Raw genomic sequence first — 19,099 nt, forward strand, 5'->3', positions numbered from 1 at the left:
CAAGATAGCCTTTTTTTTTTTTTTTTTTTTTTTTTTTTTTTTTTTTTTTTTTTTTTTTTTTTCCTTACCAGTTCTTGTCTTATATGTACCCAATAAAAAAGCTTATCCCTTACAGGAAATAAATTTATATAGGAGATACTTCTTAAAAAACATTGTTGAACATACAAGTCCACATTGTCATCCTGTCACATTTCTGCACTACAGAATGTGAAGTCCCTTGTTCTGTGGGCAGGGAGTTCCCTGGGATTCTGCACTGTTTCAGGTGTGTGCATTTCCATTCCCTTTAAGCTGTTCTACCTTCGCACCCAATTATTCATCTTGTCTTTAGAAACCCTAGTCCAATTCGTAATACCAAGTCTTGGGGTTTGTTTTTTTGTTTCAGGTTTTTTTGTTTGTTTTTGTTTTCAAAATTTAATACCTTTAAAAAAATTCTAGCTCAGCCTAAGTTTTGTCAAGTATCACTTTATCTTTGAGTATGATCTTTATCCTGAACTGTAAGATGCAAGTATCTTTTCTAATTGAGTCTTTTCCTTATCCTTGACTTTGAGATATTAATTTCTCTGACTTCAAATTAATGTTTTCATGGATATTATGGTATTTTATTTGACATAGCAGTGCAAAATGTGTAGTTAAGGTAGTGAAATCTGCTATTTAGAATGAAAAACCTTGAAAAAACAATGCCCTTGGTAAGACAGAAGGAAGTGGCATGCTAAATCTACTAGCATTCTGCTGCTGTGCTATTTTCAGTGTTAACACCAGAACTCAAAGTCTGATGCATTTAGCAAATAGCTAATTTGCCCTTAAAGTTTGTCATTTTAAAAATAGCACTCCCAGCCTCTTGTAAGCAAGCAATTGCAAATACATAGTACAAATAAATTCCCTGCAGATCCTTTTTCATCCCAGTCATTAACCAAAGAGAAACCAGGTTAAACATCTTCATCATTAAGAAAGTCAAACCAGGGTAAACAGACAGGAGCTGGGCTCTGCACTGGTGAGTACCCTGCACTCTGTTTTGAGCAGTGGTGTGACAATAATAGAGGCCAAATTAGAAGCTGTGCTAGGTACTTTCCATGTTTAATTACTCCTGGTACTTAACTGACATCATATTGAAAAGCTTTGTTTTCTTTAATTTTCCTAAAACTGTATGGAAAAACATCCCTTTCTCAAATTAACTGTTCTGGGGAATACCTCATTGTTGCCTCCTTCATTATTATGAAATTTATCTTTTAAAAGGCTTATTAAAACATTGTCTTTAGTTAATATAATTCTTTGATTTTTCTTCAATTTTTCTTCATGTTACTTTTAGAACACCTTCTTTGGTTTTTCCTTGAGTTGCCAAATTTTATTTGAATTGCTGTACCATAGTTATGGTCTTGTCAATACTGTGCAGAATGGAACAGCTACTTTTCATGACCTTCACGAAATACTTCTCTACCTTCATTAGAGAATTTTCCTCTGTACTCGTGCTCTAAACTCATTTTATTTGTGGTTTATTGTAGCCTCAGCTACATTTCTGCAGTGGTTCTGCTGTGTAAACAGTCTCATTTTTATATTTACTACTTTAATTCTTCTTTCTCAGGTGTACCATTTTTTTGTTAAATTTCATAGCATTTCTTTGATAAGGGGCTGTAACCATGTGCTTGAGAATCTTTTTTCAGCATCCAAAAAGTGCTTTTGCTTTCAACTGTATCACTACAGAAAATTCAGAATATAATTCAAAACATATGACAGATCTCCTGTTTCATCTCCCACCATTCCAGGCTAAAAGTAACTATTAGTAACTATGCTATGAACATGTTGTTCTCTTATTATTGTCACTTGGTTGTGCAGGCAGTTACTATTATCTTCACCTAAACCACACATTCCTAATTTTCCTAGGTAAATACCAAATTCCAGAAGTTTTAGTAAAGACAAGATGCATAAGTTAAACAACTTCCCCCTAGCCTGATGGCCCTGTGTACTGGGTTTGTGTGGCAAGTTGTTGGTGGCTGGGAGGGGCCACAGGGGTGGCTTCCGTGAGAAGCAGCCTCGTGTCCAGCAGAGCCAATGTCACCCAGCTCCAAGATTCACCCACCCCTGCCAAGGCTGAGCCCATCAGCAGTGGTGGCAACACCTCTGGGATAACAGAGTTGAGGGAAAAGAAGTTATTGTGCAGAAGAAATTAGGGCCAGAGAAGAGAGGAGGGAGAACATATGAGCGGAGCAAGAGACCCCGAGGTCAGTGCAGAAGGAGGGGCAGGAGATGTTCCTGGTGCCAGAGCAGAGATTCCCCTGCAGCCCCTGGTGCAGCCCATGGTGAGGCAGCTGTGTCCCTGCAGCCCAGGGAGGTCCATGGGGAAGCAGAGATCCACCTGCAGCTCATGGTGGACCCACATGAGAACAGGAAGATGTCTGAAAGAGGCTGTGACCTCATGGGAAGTCTGTACTGGAGAAGACTCCTGGCTGGAGCAGCTTTAGTGGGCTCCTGGTCAAGCCAAAGTCAACTCACCTCACCCTGTCAGAGAAGTAAATTTCATTATTGTGGCGTCATGTGCTTTAGAAAATCCATTTCTGTATTTATTCTCATGTTAATATAGTGTCCTAGCTATAAAAGAATTGTTTCAAATTTTTTCCTCTTTTAAATCTTCAATTTTGATCTTCAATTTCCTAGTGACTGCCGTATTTTTATTTATTTTTCTGTAAAGGTAAGTACTGTTTTTCCTCTGGAATGTATCTTACCTTCCTTGAGCAGGAAACCATTAATGATTTGAAAGTCGTTTGGCATGTTCCTGACATTTATTCAGATACTTGACATTTATCTGTATGTCTTTTAACTGCATTATTTTTAGTAATTTCAGTTATGCAGTCTGGGCAATACAAACACTGACCTTACTGGTCTATTTCTCCTTAAAACCTATGTCTCCATTGATTTCTTGGCATGAAGCTGTGTCAAGGGAGGTTTAGGCTGGACATTAGGAAAAGGTTTTTCACCCAGAGTGGCTGGGCACTGGAACAGCTCCTCAGGGAAGTGCTCACAGCACCAGCTTGACAGAGCTCAAGAGGCTCTTGGACAATGTTCTCAGGAGCTCGGTGTGACTCGTGCAGAGCCAGGAGCTGGACTGCAATGATCTTTGTTGGTCCCTCCAAACTCAGGATGTTCTATGATACTATGATTCTTTCCTGATAAGCACAGTCATAAAAACCTTGTTTAGATTTTCTGCTGAGGCTATATCTGTTCTGAACACTTTTTTTACACCTTGATCATCTAGTAGCCCTAGAGACACTCCTGTCAGGCTTTCTACTTATATGAAGGAGTAGTTTCTATTTGTTTTTAAGCCTTTAGCAACATTTTCCTCAAATTTTTTTCTTACCTTAATTTTTCTTTGAGTTCTTTTCTCCTTTATTTGAACATGACTCAAAAGATTATCTTATCTCTAGCAGCTTCTCTAGCTTCATGCTTCATCCCTGCAGACAATCTAGTCTTAGTTTGTGCTTCAGGAATGGCTGGTTATATTTTTAGCTGTTAGGATGATATATATTTAAACCATTTCTGTCATAGCTCCAAATTTTGCATCTTTTGAATTTCATGTGTTATCTGAAAAAAACCTTTTTTTTTTTCTAATTTTATTTTAAGTGATGTCTCTTTTGAGATAAACCACTTCATTAAGGCTTTGGGGAAGAGGACATTGCATTTTTCTAACCTGATGAGTAAGTGAATGCATGTATGAAAACCAAGTATGCTGCCTAATATAGCTGTGGATTGGTTTTGTTTGAGTCTTATTTGTTTTCATTTTATTTAAATTCTAGGATTTCACAGTTGTGGGTTTGGGGTTTTGTTGTTGTTGTTGGAGGTTTTTTCTTTTGTTTTGTTTTTTGGGTTTTTTTTGTGTTTGTTTTTGGGTTTTTTTTTCTTGCTCTTTTTGTTCAAGTCGGGTCAAAATATTTTCCTGTTTGAGTTTTGACATCCTCTATTCTGTTCTGTATTTGAAGGAACACAGGCCTTATGACGTAGTTTGTCATTTTTGCACTATGATTTCACCTTTTGTCTGCTGTCTGCTAAGGGGGTGCTGCCAGGGAGTTCTTCAGTGTTCTCTGTAGTAACTTGCATGTTGCCTCCAGAAGTTGTAACTTGCTGTTCTCTGAATTATGACATGGCACTGCACCGTAGCTGTTGTCCCTGGACTTGCTGTTAAGGTGCTGCCTAGAACAGCACATTGTTTCTTCCTGGTCACCAGAAGGATTTCTACATCAAAACCCTTGTCACGGATGGTCTTGGTGACTGAATCCTTCACCTGTAATAACTCACCTTTCCTTGCCATGTGAAGGGCCAGTGAATTGCAGGGCTGTGTGTGACCATTGTGTGGAGTAGCCATCACCATAAATGGGCTTGGGGACATCATGGTCTTCTGGGACTTCTTTTTTGCATCATGAGTATTGTGAGCCTGCAATGAAATCACTCCATGACATCTCCAGACAGCATTTCTCCTTTTGCTCATAAACTCTACAAATAGGAAGCTGCATAGATAAATGTAATCTTAATAAAAATGGTATTGATAACATATCCTTTAGAGTCACTTGAGAGAGAAACAAAATCTTGGATGGTTCAGTAAATCCTAGAGCTGCACATCACTGTAGAGGGACTTTAGGGTGCCAGTAGTCCTCAGACAGGCAAGGTGAACATGAGGAACATCATGATGTGAATGTGAATTAAGTGCTCAGCCTGTTCAGGAGCTGAACAATTCCCACCAGCTACAGTATTTGGACTCTAAATACCTTTGAAAATCAGATCCATCAGATTTGCAATGTGCTGTACATAGATGAATGAGCTGTTATTTTGGGAAAGGTTGGTGCATGAGTTACACAAGTGGGAGACTTGATGTACAAATGATTTTTGGCATAAGAGAACTAGAACTATGTTAGGCAATCCAAGAGGTCCTGATTCCCACATCAATTTCTGAACTTTTATTTTCTTCTCTTGTTTTTTTCTAAACACAGTGACCTGTAATAGATTTTATTTGTTTCAGTGCCCTCTGGTGTCTGTATTTGCTTTTGTTTAGTTCTGATTTCTTCTCCCTTTTTCTGGCATACTTATGCACTGAGATATCTTTCAGCTCAGACCCTTTGTCCCCTGCACTGTTCTCTCTGACAGGTCCCATTTAACAATACTAGTCTGTCCTTCTCTCAGAAGTGTTTGCAATGTCCTTGGTTTGTGTTATTTATTTATCTCTGTCTTCTTTTCATTTCTTCCTTATTTTTTTTTATAAACTCTAAAAATCTGAGGTTTACTATTCCTTGGACCACGCACCTGCAGTGGTTTCCATGGCAACATGATTCTGCAGGCCCCAGCTGTTTCATTCCTCATTCTTATTAGCAGTTTGCTGGATGCTGGTAAAAAATGCTGTGTGTTTGGAGAGGCAACCTTGCAGCTGAGAGCATGAGCATTTAATTACTTTCAAACTGCTTGTCTAGTTGTAAGTCCAGTCACTTTACCTGGGCTGAGAACACAAGTCAACTCTGACTATTTCACAATCTCATTAGTTGTGCTTCCTTGTAATCTTTGCATATCTACCTTATGCTTAAATTGATAACTCATACTCAATCCAATTATTTCTTATGATCTAAGCCTATTCAGATTGCTCTCATTTTTCCTACGTCTTTCAGGAAACCTGAAAAATAACTGCATTCCTTTAAATGAAATGTTTAAAAAGCTTACTGTATACAAGCAGAAGCTGGGCTGTCAAACCTCCTAAGTGCTGTCACAAAAATACCTCCATCATGTCCCTGAAAGAAAAGTCCTTATTACTTTGTGATGGGGTCTTGAGCAGAGATTATATTGAAAGACTATAATGATCTTTCCATCTGCAAATCTGCCTTAGTTTTATGCCCCTCATCACAGTGGAACTTGAATGTCTAATGAAGAGAAATGATCGGTGAGGATTCAAGGAGAAAATCAATCTTATTTTACTTAGGTCTTAGCTTCAACTAATAAAAGTGTAGTGAATTAATGCCTGTTGTATTATTGCCAGTAGAAGTGGTGCTATCATAAGGAGACTGGCTTCATATTTGTTTTATTATTCCCACAAAATAAAAAGCAAAATAAATACTATGAAAAAATATAAACAACCTCTTCTGTTTTTTCGTAACTGAACCTCATAAAATTATATCTATAAAATAATGGGTTAAACAAAGACACAGATACACAACTTGAAGTACCAGTAACATGGAAGATAGGGTTTAGCTAAAAGATGAATACTTTTGACAGTCAAACAAAAAGGAAAAAGTTCCTCACACATTAAACCACTGGTGTCAGAATTTGAAGAATCAATTTATACGAGAAAGCAACAAAGAGGAACTGTCTGAGAAAATAGGAATTTTAAGATGGCCTAGTAGATGTTTTTTTGAACATCTGAGATGCTGGATAAAACCAACTAGATGAGCTACATTTGTGTCTGGTTCATGAAATACAAATTTATTGAAATAAAAACATCATTGAAAGGTGTTATTTTGATACCTCTTTCAAAAGAGCTTTCAACATAGTTTAAAGATGAACATAATCTTTATTTCTAAACTACTTCACTGAAAGAATTATTTTGGCTGCTTTTATAGCAACATTAAATTGTAAGAATTATTCAAGTGTGATATCATCAATAATATAAACAATGTTATTGCATTTTGTTAGGGCTTTTTTTTCCTTTAGAATTTCTCTTATGCTTAGTTCCACATAATTACTTAAAATAGACCAGAAATTCAATGTCCTGATTTTAGGTATATTTATTAATTTGTAAATTTTTAATTTTTTTCTTCTAAATTGCTAAATAGACCAATTTATTTTGTGTTTCACATGAAGAAATTATATTCTATGTACTTTAAAAAATAAAAACTGGAGAGAATCTTAAGGATCAATTACTCACATTACTAATGTGAAGGGAAGAATTAGTAAAATTGTTGGTATTACCCAGTTTGCTTTTCTCTTAATGTTGGAATAAAGATATGATTTGAATTAAGGATTGTTCCCATCTCTTTTTTAGTTTTCATGAAGCAAATAGGAAAAAAGGCATTGCTGTCTTCTAATTGCAACCTGGGATATACAGGTGGAGCTGGAATCTCCTCTCATGTGGCCTGGTGATCTGCAAAAAGATTCATCACTTCAAGCACAGAATAACTGAGGGGTCTTATGAGTTTGGGGGTGCATTTCCCACCCCACAGATTGTTCTGTAGTCATGCCTCTTCAAGTGAATTCTTGTGTATGTCTTTGTTCTGAATAAGTGTTAATGAAGATATCCTATGGATCTTTTAGTGGAGGGGAAGTAAAAAAACCCCTGAAAACTGTCTACAGAATATGGACAATACAGGAGTTTTATGGTTATTGGGTATGCAGCAGATATTTAATTGATTGAAAGTATTTATTCTGTGTTTTGTATATGTACATATGTACACATTTACTATAGAATTGGTGATCAATAAGCACCAGTCACAGTTTCTGTGGAGTGCTGAGAGAACTGCACTGCCCTCCTTAAGCCTGCAGTGCCCGTGGAGGGGAGGTTCCTCTGCACAGCTCAGTGTCTTGGTTGGTTTAGTGTTTGTCCTGAACATATGGGTCAAGTTGACAGGATCATTGAACAGTTTGGGTTGGAAGGAACATTAGGAGGTCACCTAGACCAAGCCTTCTGCAGTAAGCAAGGACATCTTCAACTAGGTCAGGTCACTGAGTTCTGTCCTACGTGACCTTGAACACTTCCAGGGATGAGGCATCCACCATCTCTCTGGACAGCCTGTGCCAATGTCTCACCCCCCCTCATTGTAGAAAACATTCCTTTTATCTGATCTATACCTACCCTCCTTCAATTTAAAACCATTACACCTTGTCCTGTCACTACAGACTCTATGAAAATAAAGTCTGTCTCCATCTTTCTTCTCAGCCCCCTCTATTTACTGATGGGCTGCTGCAGCGGGGGCTGAGGACATGAGCACCAGCCCAGAGCTCAACAATGGGTGTCCAGGCCCCCAGGAAGAGTGATCACAGTCTAGAGCAGGAAAAGACTGAATTTCAAGACTGTATCTTGTGTTTCCCGGGTCTGCATTGCTCTTCTGTGTACTTCAGTTTGAGTGAAAAATGAGAGCTGTGTGCTGTTCTAAATAAATGGAGCTATCTGCTTTTTGAGTCATTATTTAATCACTTAAATTAATTTTGTTTTCAGAAAGCTGCAGTGTGTGATTTGGGCTAAAAATTATCTGTTTTTATTCACTAAAACTTCCTCTGCTTCAACATCTTATTTTTTTTAAGGATTGTCCAGTAGAGTGGAGTCAAGATCTGGACAAGTAATTTATTAATTATTCTAAAATTAATTCTAATTCTTGTTTTATAAAGGTGAAGTTCTTCAGTTTTTAATGTATTGCTCTATTTCAGCCCCAGTACACTCAGAATAGTATAGCTGGAATGTATTAAAAAATATTAGTTAATGATTTGGAACATTTTTCAGGCCAAAATGAACTTGCTAATTGTGGAAAATAATGATTTATGTATATATTCCTATGTGGAGTACAATGTTTTATCTATCTGTGCAAGTCTGTACACTAGGATAAATACAGGATTCGAAAGTGAAATACTTGCAAGGAAAATAAATAGTACCTGTAGTGAATATCCCTTTTCACAGCCACAAAATGCATAAACATTAGATTAGATTATGGATCTAGGGAGGGTGGAAATGCCATTTAATTTTTTTTCTTTTTTTTCCCTTGTCTGCCAGGTTGGAAAGAGTCACAACAGACAGAGAAAATGAGTGTCGATTAACCATCCACAAACGCTACCTTGACCCAGCTGCCCCCTGGAACTTCAGCGTGGTGTTTGTGGCTGAACTACCTTTTCCAGCTAGTGAATAAAATTTTTGTGTCAAAAACGTCACAGTTCAGCATTTGGCTTCTTACTGCTGAATTTTTCTTATTGAATGAAAAAGGATCAGTCTATGCCACTTGCAGAATTCTGACCATCTGATGGGAATGAGATAAACAGTTTTAAGCTGACAGGGTAGGCTCAGCAATGGTCACACTGCTGCTTTATGTGAACCTACTTCTGCAGATTATTTTTCTTAAAAGTTCATATTATAAAGTATTACCACAAGAAAGATTTGGATTCTGACATGAGATGACAACAGCTGTTGATAGAGATGAGAGCAGCTAAGAATGGCCACTGGCATCTTCTGTGATGATAATATCTGTGATATTATGCAACCGTGTCTTGTGCCTGCACTCTGAATTTGCCTGGGCTACAAAAGTTTTCTGTTTTTTGTATTTTTTTTATTATGGTGCTGTAAGTGACCCCTGCTGTGTGTTTACAGAGGATCACACTTAGTTGCCAAGGGGAGAATGATGCTATGTATCCGATGTGCACTCTTCACACAGTAAGGAGACATCGTGTGGCCAATGTGCTGATGGATCTTGTCACAGGCAGACCAAGACAGAAACAGCAAATCACACTGAAACTAAAAAAGAAATCCCCAGGGACTTGCTGAGCACTGTGGAATAGTTGCCATATGCATGCTGTGTGAGGAACAAAAGCAATTACCAGTTAACTGGTTTCATTGGTTTGGTGAAATAGAAAGGAGATGCTGGGTTGCATGCTGAGAGGCTGCCAGCAATGCCTGCACAGCTGGGGGTGAGGAGGAAGTGACAACTGTCTGTCACCTTGAAATGACACTCCATCTTTTGTCTTCCTTCTGCCTGACACCTCAGCACAATGTGTAATTTGGCTTTGTGCTTCTTTGCTTCTAAAGCACCTTCAAAAACTTGTAGTGGGGCTGCCAATATTAACGAAAAGGATTGCTGTGCAGTGAACATCTATGCTCATGGATGCTGTGCCGGCAGAAACAAGACGCTTCCATGACTCAGCATTCTTTTAAACCTCTCCCCAGTCTTGGCTGAAACAAAAGTTTGTTTGCATTCATGAAATCTTTTCAGATTTACTGGGACAAGGCTCCTGTCCCAATAGGTAAGAGTGCTGCATTGAACAGGTGACACTCAATTCCAGATTTGGATGAGGATTAGAGTTATAAAAGTATGTGCTCTCTTGACAGGATTATGTTTAAAACCAGAGCTCTTAATATCTGAGAGCCTGCCTGTCCCCAGGCACAGGGCTATGCCCCATACAGGGAATAACCTGGCTCAGCCCTCTGAATACAGAGCTAGCAGCTATGTCTCTCATTAGATTGCTGGAGCTGTGATTTACATGAATTTGGACAGGTGGTTAGGGAAGTCAAGAATGGTCATGAGAAACGTGTTTGGTTTAACAAAATAGTTAGAAGTGCTGATGCTTCTGGAATGAAAATTCCTTTATATTGTCCATGGAACACCTAGTGAGATCCAGGATAACAGCTACCCTTGTGAAAGAGAAGATGAAATAAAAGATGATTTTATCACCTGAGAAACAGCTTTACTTCAGTCTTACCTTTCCGTAGTGGTATATAAACCTTCTGTGCGTCTTGGCACCAGAAACATATTAACAATGAATAGTTTTTGTTGTGATGTTTTTTTGAGATACCATCTGTGCAATGAAATGCAGATCTGCTGGAATGCTTACGTTGTGGAAAAAGAGCTGGAAATGGAGTTGAACTTTACAAACAGTTGGGGTTAATCTACATATAGCAATTACTTCTGTTGTCAACAGTTTAGAATTACCAGTTCAGAAAGGTTTAAGAGAATTGGACCTCTTTTAAAATGAAGTGTAAGCTATATGTAAATGAGCCTGTGCTGCCTCAAACTCCCTTTCAGTCCTACCACGTAAGACAGGCTTGCAGGGACTTCTTATTAATGATCTTCGTGTGGCTGTGGCAGGAAGCCTCAGCAGAGCCCGAAGGTCCATTCCACTTTATGCACAAATATGTTGTCTGCTGGTGTCTGTACCAGAATGACAGAGAAGGGATGTCAGTCCCAAGGATTCTTTTGCAGGAGGAAAAAAGTTTCAGTCAGAGATGTGCACTAATCATGTACCATTTACTTCTTATTAGTATTTAGTAGTGACAGCAGCAAGTGTGCTCCGCTGATAAACAAAGTCAGAAGGAGCAGAGTGGGACAACCTCTCAGTACAATCAGGGTGGGAAAGGGCCCATTAAAATGATAAGACACACTGACTTTATCTGTGACTCAAGACTTAAAAGGATTTAATAGCCACTAAGCACACTGCTGTTCAGCAAAAGGTCAGCATGACTTTACCATGAATGAGATAGCAAATTTTGCACTGTTTATGTTTTGAATGCTCAGTACATGCATAATAATAAAATCCCCCAGACATCTGACAGCATTCCACTGTTGAGTCTGCCTCAAAACTATCCCTGATATTTTTGTAAAGAGGACCAGGCACAGACATATCTAAGTAATGATTCTCTTGAAAGAGCAAGAAGTGAAAGTCTATTCCCTGTAAAGTGAACCCAATGGTAAAGTATGCCGCAAGAACCTGATTTACTCTTGTATTCAACATTTGTTTTAAGTGCAGTGCAAATGAAATGAGGCAAGGGACCTTTGTAAGCTCAAGTTGCCATCTGTAGTAAGAAAAAGAATCTTATGCTAGAACTAATTACATGACTTTAGGGATCTTACAAAAGAAATATCCAGAGGATCCTCTTGGTGATCCATTCTTTCTCACAAATCAAAATAGGTGAAGAAAAGAAAGTCCTGGAGCTCAGCCAGTGGTTATGTGAATGATTTAAAACTAAAGGTCTTGTTTCTGAAAAATGGCAGTACCCTGGTCTGGTGCTTCTGCCAAAAATGGTTGTAAAATTGAAATTGTTCATCTTCCCTTGAGGGCACTAGTTCTGTCAGCCAGCAACTATCTGGGACAGCCACAAGTGTCTTAAAACAGCAGCTTGAAAGGAGACAAAGTGGGTGTTAGACAAACTCAGTCTTCCATGAATAAGTTGAGCAAAGAATCATTTAGCTGTAAGTTCTTGTTTCCAGGGCTAAGGTGTTTCATGCAATGAAGTGAAGCAAGGCAGCAGTGTTTTCTTCTATCTAGTTAGAATATATATTTGCTGTGGTTATAATAAACATAAAATATATTTAGAACTCTAATTTTTCACGTTTTTAATAACATGTTTTTCACATAAAATGTCCTGTTTTTCACTAGTTGATTTGTTCCTAATTTTTTTCTGCTGTGGTGGTAAAGGTAAGCTATATCCTTGGGTGCTGGATAAGGATAGTAGAGAGTAGGAAAAAAAGTTAATTTTCATCTAACATTGCTGAGTCAGTGAATTAGTAATTTAAGTCTTCACAAATACAATAAAATTACTGAGAACTTAGAACTGATTCATAGCTGTCTTACAGTGAGAAGCTTAGGCAGATGAAAGTTCTACAAAAGACTATGAGGTGTTCTGATATTTGGGGATAAGACTCTCCTAAGTAGAGCAAACAGAGGACTGAAAATGTTTTATTTTTATTTTTTTTTTTTGTAACAGTAGATATAATTAACCACTTGAACAAACATTTTTTTAAAAAAGTGATTTTTTTAACCTTTTACTATTTTTGTTGGTATTTTCTCTCAGATGACCAACCTTTAGTAAAACTCATATAATTCTACAGTAAATGCAAGGAGTAACATCTTGTCAGGTGAGCTGATCTCCAAAATTCTTTCCTTTAGAACTTTACTAATTTATCCTCATTTTAGACTCAGTGCCCTTCTGCACACAGATATAGATTAAGGCACATAGATACCATTCTACCTTACCAGGTACTGTTACTCACACGACTCACACGTAAAGTCAGTTAGAAGGTGCTCATTTTCAGTATCTCTCCTATATCAATTTATATGGAGAGTTTTCAAGGCTACTTTTTTAATTATTTTGTCGACTTCCTATGATTTTATCAGCTGAAAAAAGCCTCACTGTTCTTTCAGGTTATATTACCTGTACTTGTGTGATTTATTTACATAATTGTTTCCATTTAGAGATTTCACTGCTCGCTAAAACTGGGATGTGTTATTGCAGTTTTGTAACTGACAAGAGTTCAAGAATATAAGGCTTATTTTGAGACATGAGCTAATATTATTACCACCATAACTTCAAGAAATGTATTGATTAATATTTAGTAGAAATAACCCTTTATTTACTCTGATACTGCAGCAATCCTGTAGCATCAAATTAAGCCATTTTGGCTGGCCATGGAGCTACCCCCCCCATATAGGAGAGTTATTTAGATAAGGTTTTACTGTCCCTTAAAGATGAATCCTATTCTGTTCTTTATGGCTGTGATTCTGCAGTCACCCAATAGGGATGTCCTGGAAAAAAATCCTACCCATAAGAGGAAAGTGGTTGTAAGCATCATAAGCCAACCCCAAGAAATTGAAAAGGCATGCATATAGAAAGTCCTGATGGCTCCTTCCATTTCCTATGCTTGAGTCCAGACAGTGTGTAACGTGTGTCTCGTAAGTCACAAAAGCAATCATTGCTCCAGAGGTTAATTAGACAAGAGAAAGGAGAAGATGAAATTGCAAGGAGAGATGGAATGATTCACCTACTGTGACACCTGACAGAGGAGGAATGCTGCCTTTCCCTGCTCCCGAGGCAGGAGCAGAGGCAGGGAGCTAGCAGCACTATCCCAGCACCTGGGAGTGAGAAGGTATGGACACTTTGCTTTGCACATCTGGTTCATAACATTGTTGCTGTTAAAAAAAGCTGTGTGTAAACAGGAGAGAGCTGTAATAATTACAAACACGTTGGGTAAAATTTTAAAAACTCATCTGGTTTGTGAATGCATGCCTGCCCAGCAAGGCAGGAGCCTTGGAGAGAAGAGTACATGGGCAAGACACATGAAGATTGTTTCAAAAAAAGCAGAAGGAATCTTTTTAGAAAACTTTTTTGGGCATTCACTGTGTGAATCTTGTAGGTGATGTCCTGCTTTCTAAAGGAATTAGAAGTGCTGCTGGGTTTCTGTGAGAGGATGACCAGCAGGCTGAACCCCAAGCTGGCTGCAGTGTGAGCTGGCTGGCAGCACAGCATCAGACCTGTCTGCCTCAGCAGCAGAGCCTCCCACACATCCCCTGGTCCAGCCCTTGTGCCAGACATCAACGTTACAATGATTTACACTTGGGTAAATATCAAAGGGACACCCTCTTTAGGGTAAAACTGAGTTGGGGTAATCCCCATTGTTATATCTTCACCAGGAATAAGAGGTGGATTTTATGTGAAGTGGTCAATTTTGTGTCATTAACCATCTTTGCCTCTTGAATTAGCTCAAATTTACAGTTTGTTGCAGAGTTGTGTTGTCATTTTCTCTCCTTTGCCTTTCCTAAGAATTTAAACGCCTGTTTGCAAAATTCAAAAGACACCATGTACACCACTCTTCTCTTTAAGTAGAAAATCCTAGAAATGAGAACTGAAAATTGTTGGCATGTCCTGTGTGCCAGCAGGAAAGGTGATCATCTGGAAAGCAGCTTTGCAGCAAAGGACTTTGGAGGCTTCACGGATCCCAGATTGAACGTGAGCCAACACCCAAGGCAGCAAGCAGCCCCCAGGCTGCACTCGGGAGTGATGCTAGCAGGATGAGGGAGGTGACCTCCCCCTGGACAGAGCACTGATGTGGCAACACCCAAACCACTGTGTCCACCTGCAGGCTCACCAGTACCAGGGACATGAGGACATAGTGGAGTGGGTGCAGTGAAGGGTGTGTACATACCTGAAGAAACAGTCCAAAGAAGATGGAGCCAGATTCTTTCCAGTAGTGCCCACTGGCAGAACAGGAGCCAAGGAAACACAGGATGGAACACGGGATGGCCCACCTGAACACCATAAAACACTTTTATCAGAGAGGGTGACTGAGCACTGGCACTGACAAGACTTACCTAGCAGAACAGATAATGGATCTTGGTCTGTGTTTTAACCTCTAACTAATTTTGTGATGGATCTTTGTTACTTGTGTGAACAATTTGTTTGTTTCTGAGGTGAGGAACGTCTTCATGGTACCTTCAAAATTAGTTTTATGCTTTTAAAAAACCTTAGAAGCATTAAAGAACAAAGATCATGAGGATTCTGCTTTCAGAAGTTTATTCTGTGGCCAGAAGAAAATTGTATTATCCATTTCATATGTGCTTAACCAAATCTGTATCAGCCTCCTGAAAATGAAGTAAAATGCCTCTTTCTGATGAAAAGCACTTCAGTAAAACCAGTTAGTGTGATCATTATGAGTTTACTTGGATTCAAGGAAAGTCTTTTAATGTTAAAGAAATTTTCTTTGGCAGTATTTAAAAAATGACAGAGGAGCTGGTGTTTAAAATGCAGTACCAGAGCAGATGAGAGTTTGGAGGGAAAAGCAGTTGATGTTTGCCTCCCCTTGGCTTGTCTAATGCTGTTTTCATTTGTATAATTAGTAAAAATAGTATGGGCTCCCTGGTAAAATGACTATATTCAATTTTGTGGATCAATAATAAACAATATATATATATATATGATAGCATATATGTGTAGACATTATTTAGACTTAAGTAAATTAAATTCAAGGTCTTGCTTCTAGTAAGTTCTTTGATAAATTGAAGCTGTTTAAAAGCATATTTTCAAATACTTTTAGAACTGTGGATGAGAAATACTGTAATATCTAAATATTTTTAGTGTAGTAATTTACATTTCATCTTTAAACTTTTGATTAGGACAGACTTGAAAAAAATACTTATTTAATGTAGCAAGTTACTTACCATTTGCAGTTCATTTCAATTTATTTGCAAATGAGTAGTCAATTAATAAGTAACCTGCAAATTTCTGAAAACACTGGTTTTAAGGACTCTACAGGCAGCAGTGAGCTTATTTATTCTTAAGTTGACATAATATTTAGAATTTTACTAAATATTTGATTTTCTCTCAATTAAAAAAAAAACAAAAAAACATTCTCAAATTCTATATTCTTACAAACTTGCCTGTGCTACAGATATTAGGAAGCTTAGCATACCATACTGATACCAATAGTCCAGGCATATAAAAAATTCAAAAGGGTTATCATTGTGGTCTCCCCTTACCTGGTTGCCTAAATGGAATTTTGCTCTATTAAGCACGTTGTGTGGTTTTATTTTTGGAGCATTTGCTACCGAAACCTCCTGGGGAAGTTTTGTACTGATCTAGAATGAAATGGGTTCCACATTACCTGGTAACTGGAGCAAAGGTTGATCCTCAGAGCTGAAACAGCCGGAGAAGAAAAGGTAGAAACCTTAAACTTCCAAAACTGCAATAAATTACTAAAATACAGGAATATTTACAGAAAAATGAGAAAACATTAGAGGTGTTTTCTCAAAATATTAACTGAAATCTTAAGTATTTCATACTGAACATTCCAAAAGTAAAAAATTTACATTGCAAATATCTTAAGTATTTCATGCTGAACATTCCAAAAGTAAAAAAATTTACATTGCAAATAATGGTATCATTCTGTGACACCTTGTGCAAACTGAAAACTGCATTGTACTTGGTAATCTGGCATTAAAATAGTTCTTTATTATAGTTTACATGTATATCATTAAAGATGTAATTCTGAAGGAGTCCCTGTGATGGCAGAATAGTGGCTATCCTCTTGTCTCATGTGTCCATTGCAATGCTTTTTTGTTTTTTCTTTGAAAAATATCAAAGAATAAAACTAAATTCACTGATAGTCTGGGGATATATTAATAATCCCATATATTAATTGGGCCCTGGAAGCTATTCCATAGATTTACCTGCTTCAGAAGTAAATTTGATATGTTTGTTTCTGACTTTAATTTTAAAACGAAGATACAAAACAAAAATGGGTACTGAACAAGAAGTGTGCAACTACTGTAAATGCACACTCCAGAATAATGTTGTTGAATGTCCCCAGATGGTTGAATCTGTTCTGCCACCTGTTTATACATCACTGTTTCTCTGACTGAGGAGAAAGGTGGCTGTGATCTTGAGGCTGGCAACAATCTATGACTGCCAGTTCATGCACCTTCCCAAGTATGTGGCTGGTTTGGGTTTTTAGGGGTGGTGGGATTGTTTTTAAGTTTGATTTGGTTTGGTTTTTTTTTTTTATATAATGTCAGTGTAGGGCAAAACTAATGGCTTATGGCTGCCTAAAGAGTTTGATAATGAAAGCTCCGTATTTTTTGTGGTCTCAGACTCTATTTTTGTCTTCCTACACAGAAGTGTGAACCTACCTGAAGATGACAATATGAAAGAGTCTGACACACACTTTATTGTGTTCAGCAGACATAATGACAAATATGTACACTCCTGCAACTGCCACAGACTGCATTTTGCATGAAAAAATATGAATTCTGAAAACTGTGAGCACCAAACAGAGCAAGCAAGCCCCATAGTTACAAAGAGATGCTGAAGAGCCCCAACAAGCTGTTCTTCATCCTCTTTCCCAGGCCAAGAGTCAACTTTCTGCAGTGTCTCAGCTCTGGATGCTTGTTTCTCAGGGTCTGTAGGTCACATTCTAGCTTCATTCAGGTGTTGCTGCTCCCTGGCATTTATTGTGGTTTAAAATGGACCCAGGTGCATTTTTGAAATGTATATTTAGAAGAGCATATTATTGGCATTGCAAAGTCCAAGAATGTGCAAAATTAGCTTTCTGCTGCTCTGCTCACTCTGGCACCTCTTCAGCTTCCCTCATAGAGTCCCTGAGGAAAGAAATGCAACCTTAACTCTTGCCCTGGAAGTCGTAGTAGTGTTTTCATTAAGGTAGAGGGAGATGGTGAGAATTCCAGAGGGTTTTTATAATTTAGCAACCTTCTAATAACCTCTGGCTGTGGGGAAATGCTGTGAAACTTGCCTTTCTTGATAATAATGGCAGACAAATAACATGATTTTTGGTCTGTATTACTTCTGAGATTGTTATTTCTCCTGTGAAATGCTATGATAATAGGAATGCTTTCTTTTTCTCATGGTTATTATCTTCTTATAGTAATTTTTTTAGCAGCTATTGTCATTGCTTGTCTTTTTATTTTAAAAAAAATGTACTATCTTAGTTTCTATGTAATTGGGAAAGGTATGAGCTTCAGGGGCAAGCTATATCCTTTGTCAGAGAGTTGTATGCACACAAATGCATGACATTCATCCTTGCTGTTACCTTGAACAAAAAAAAGATTTATAATGAAAAAATTCTGCTGACAACAAAGTCAGAATGCTGGAGAACAGTTATGGTTTATCCTGTCCTTGGCTAGAGACTTCCAGTTCACCTCCAGCCCCAAGCTGCCATAACCAAGTCACAAGCACAACTTCAAATGAGGTCACAGATCCATTGGCAGCACCAGCACGAAGTGTGGTTTTCAGTGTGAACTCTTGTAGACATAGCTGAATATTTTTATATAGTGCGGATTTTTATACTTATTCCATTTTTCTTGTGAATCTCAGCTTGACTGCTCCTCAATTCCAGCAGTGTCAGGGCAAAGTGAACCAAACCAATAAATGTGTTTCAGCTCAGTGGAGGAAGGGAAGGCTCCGAGTTTCCATGTAACGTGTTTTGTAATCATGGTGCCTCACTATGGCAATTTCAGGCTCATTGCCATTTCTTAATCCTCTTCAAAGACCTAATTTTTCATCATAGTTATTTTATTGATATTATTATATATTTTGGGGAATTTCTTTTACTATTTAATACTATGTACCACCTACACCAGGCTGATGGAAGGGAATAGCTCTCCTGGGATGGAGGCACACTCAACATATCCATGTTGATTTCACTTTTTGTGATGCTGTTTGAGCTGAAATGAAAAAAAAAAATAATCTGTTACTAAAGAAATCCCTTCTTAAGAAGAGTACCATTCAAATTCCCATGACTTTCAGGGATTAATCCCAGTTTAGTGTTATTCCTCTATATAAGTAATAGTGAAATAGGAAAGCAGCTAAAAGTTTGATGTCATAGAATCATAGAATGGCTTGGTCAGGAAGGGACCTTAAACATAAAACATTCCAAATTTCCCTAACATTCTTTCCTTAAACATTGCAGCTCCCCTGCCATGGACAGGGACAGCTTCCACTAGACCAGGTTTCTCAGAGCCCCATCCAGCCTGGCCTTGAACACTTCTAAAGATGGGGCATCTACAACTTTTTTAGGCAACCTGTTCTAGTGTCTTACCACCTTCACAGTAAAGACCTTCTTCCCAATATCTAATCTAAACCTACTCTATTTCAGTT

General features: G+C 38.0%; 1 long non-coding RNA gene across 2 annotated transcripts; it reads left to right on the forward strand.

Moving 5' to 3' along the window:
• The first annotated feature begins 55 nt into the window (after positions 1–55).
• Positions 56–16,482, forward strand: LOC110467978 (uncharacterized). Of its 2 annotated transcripts, XR_004148128.3 has the most exons (3): positions 56–991; positions 3,613–3,686; positions 8,726–16,482. It is a non-coding gene; the product is annotated as an uncharacterized LOC110467978 (long non-coding RNA). The 2 variants fall into 2 exon arrangements; XR_002464960.4 differs by lacking the exon at positions 56–991 and having other exon boundaries at positions 2,693–3,686.
• Positions 16,483–19,099: the final 2,617 nt, after the last annotated feature.

This window comes from Lonchura striata, chromosome 3 (assembly GCF_050655825.1).
Source record: "Lonchura striata isolate lonStrDom1 chromosome 3, ASM5065582v1, whole genome shotgun sequence".
Lineage (NCBI taxonomy): Eukaryota > Metazoa > Chordata > Aves > Passeriformes > Estrildidae > Lonchura > Lonchura striata.